General features: G+C 59.7%; 1 pseudogene; it reads left to right on the forward strand.

The window, feature by feature from the left end:
* Positions 1–616: 616 nt before the first annotated feature.
* Positions 617–1290, forward strand: LOC133754269 (heat shock protein beta-1-like; annotated as a pseudogene).
* The last annotated feature ends 1728 nt before the right edge of the window (positions 1291–3018 follow it).

Raw genomic sequence — 3018 nt, forward strand, 5'->3', positions numbered from 1 at the left:
CACCTTAAGGAGAAGGGCCCAGGATGCGCCCGTGCGCACCTCTCTCCCACGGCCCACTCCCAGCCTCGCTCCCCACGGCAGCCATGGGAACCTCTCGGATTCAAGTGCCTCCTCCTGTTCCTTTCTCGCCCTCTCTTCTGCATGCCTGGCTTCCCTTGCCGTGACCTCTCTATCCGGAGGCCTTAGCTGCACGCCCTTCTCTGTGGAGCTGTCTTTGGCCCTCTCACTCCTCAGCCCAGCACTCCCCACGTCCCCCTTAACCTCCCAGAGCTCCCCCTGCAGCCCCTCCAGTCACCGCTTCTGGGCAGGCTTCCTTCCCTCTGACAGAGTTGCAGTCCCAGCTCAGCGCCCGGCTTGGTGGGGCCTCCCTGGCCGGGGAGTGAGAAGCAATCACACATGGCTCCCACATGGAGACTCACTGGGCACTAAGGCCGGGGGCCGCTCCGTTCGGACGCAGCCCACGGCTGCCCTTCAGGGCGTCAGCCATCCTGAATGGTCCATTCCCTGTGCAAACGGACTCGTCCACAAGTAGTTAGGGCCATGGGAATAAATAAATGTTGGTTGTCTTTACTTTCTGAGAAAAAAAAAATTACTTCTTCGCCCCTGCACCGCCACCATGACCCAGCGTCGTGTGCCTTTCTCGCTGCTGCGCAGCCCCAGCTGGGACCCCCTCCTCGACTGGTATCTGGCGCATAGCTGCCTCTTTGACCAGGCCTTTGGGCTGCCGCGACTGTCCGAGGATTGGGCGCAGTGGTTCGGCTGCAACAGCTGGCCGGGCTACGTGCGTCCTCTCCCCGCTGCCCAGGCCCCCGCCGTGGCCGCGCCCGCCTACAGCTGTGCGCTCAGCCAGCAGCTCAGCAGCGGCATCTCAGAGATCTGGCACAAGGCCGACCGCTGGCACGTGTCCCTGGACGTGAACCACTTTGACCACCCCCCCCCCCCAGGAGCTGACGGTCAACACCAAGGATGGCGTGGTGAAGATATCACGGGCAAACACGAAGAGTGACAGGACCTGCACGGCTACATCTGCGCTGCTTCACCCGGAAGTACACGCTGCCCCCTGGCATGGACCCCACTCTGGTCTCCTCCTCCCTGTCCCCTGAGGGTACGCTTACGGTGGAAGCGCCTCTGCCCAAGCCGGCCACGCAGCCGGCAGAGATCATCCTGATCACCTTCTGGGCCTCTGCCCAGATCGTCAGCCTGGAAGCCTGGAAGTCTGAGCAGCCTGCAGCCAAGTACAGAGGCCTCCTGCGCCACCCAGCTCCAGCACCCACCTGCATGCCCTTTTGATACCCCGAGAGACAGGGCAGCCCACTGGCCTGCCCTGTGGTGTGGGATGCCAGCGACGGCATGGAGAGGGCACCTGGCCAGTGCATCTCCCAAGGCTCAGGCCTCCAGCCTACTTCCCCTTGGCACCTATGCTGACCACTGTGTGGACACTGCCACTGCCACCACCAGCTAGCACCACCCTTGAGTTCAACGACGGACAGCCCATCCCATGGCAGGTGTGTTCCTTCCACCACCTTACCCCACAGACCTGTGAGCACCAGGTACTTCTTCAAGTACTTCCCGCTGTGCTTCAGCTGCAGCCTCTCAAGGGCCATGCCCTCAGCCTGTGGTACCTGGGCATGCGTGCCCTGCTGCACTTCTGGCTACAACTGTGGGTCCTGCTGCTGCTGGGCCTCCTGCAAGCCGACTTCCACCTCAGGAAGGAGCTGCTCCTCTACCTCATCACGTGACTGTGCCACTAGTCAGGGTGCTGGGCTGGTGCTTCACAATCTTTGTGGGTGCTTCGCTGACAGGACCCATCTTCTCTGGATGGGGCAGGGCAGCTCAGGGCAGCTCACTGGCCAGAGCAGCAGTGCTGCCCCAGCTCCTGCACAGGAGAGAAAGGCCAGAGATTATCCTGGAACAGAGACTGTCCCCCACTGGCTGTCTGCTGTCACCCTGCCTGTGTGCCTATTCTGGTGTGGTGACCCCTGCCTGTGGTTGCTACTCACCCTGTTTCAGGGGCCCTGTGGTGTGCATGCCTGTCCAGTCAGAACTTCCAGAACCTCTGTGAGACCTCCCCTTCCACAGTCCACCCCTGGAGACACTTGACATTGGAGATGTGTATGGCCCAGGAGCCTCAGGGTCACAGCACACTGCCACACAGCTCACCCAACCCTGCCTGCCTAAGCCTTACATTAGCTTCCAGACCTCCTCTGTCACCTGGAGAGGCTACTTGGGTCCCAAGTCCCAGCCAGGCTCCAGGGTTGCCTCAGTTTGCTTAGATATGGTCCAGCTTGCAGCCACAGATGCCTGCAGCAGAGGCCAGCCTGCTGGAGCATGGAAGCCTAGGGCACTGGCTGCAGGGCAGTCTGGAGAGGACTGAATAGGTGCTCAAAGCCTTCAGTGTGGGTTTTGGGGAGGCAACTCAATTCCTTTGTGGCTTGGTGGGGGTGTGAGTGGCATTAGTTTTTGGTGTACTCCGAGTTGACTCATGTATTGAGCATTTTAAACAAATAGGAAGGTCCCAGAAGTTCCCCTGGAGGACATGGACAGACCATTTAGAATGTCAGTGCATGCCAAGGTTGGGTCTCTGCAAGCCACAGGCTCCCTGCTCCTTTGTCCCTGCTCCAGTCACTATTAAACCATTTAGGGAGTAAGAAGCAAAATTACAGGATAGAGACGTAGGTATGGAGGATACACAGGGAAGGGAACCCCAGACTCTTAGCTCCTGACTTTCTGCCATGCAGATATGGTGGTCACTGTGACAGCTGATTAGGGACAGAGTGGCCATGTGGGCCTTGGTGGGAAGTGAGACTACCACTGTGCCCAGGCATCCTGCAGAGATACAGGGCCCCAATTCTGAGGATGGCATGTAGGCCAACACTGCTTCACCTCACACTGTCACTCCCACACAGGGGCAGGGAGAAGCACTTGGCCCCTGTGAAACTGCACTGCCGGGTAGATCAGAGGCCTGTGGAGCCATGAGCATGCCACAGGGAGACACAATGGAGCCAAACTGGACAGAGA

The sequence above is a fragment of the Lepus europaeus genome (assembly GCF_033115175.1).
Source record: "Lepus europaeus isolate LE1 chromosome 3 unlocalized genomic scaffold, mLepTim1.pri SUPER_3_unloc_1, whole genome shotgun sequence".
NCBI classification, from domain to species: Eukaryota; Metazoa; Chordata; class Mammalia; order Lagomorpha; family Leporidae; genus Lepus; species Lepus europaeus.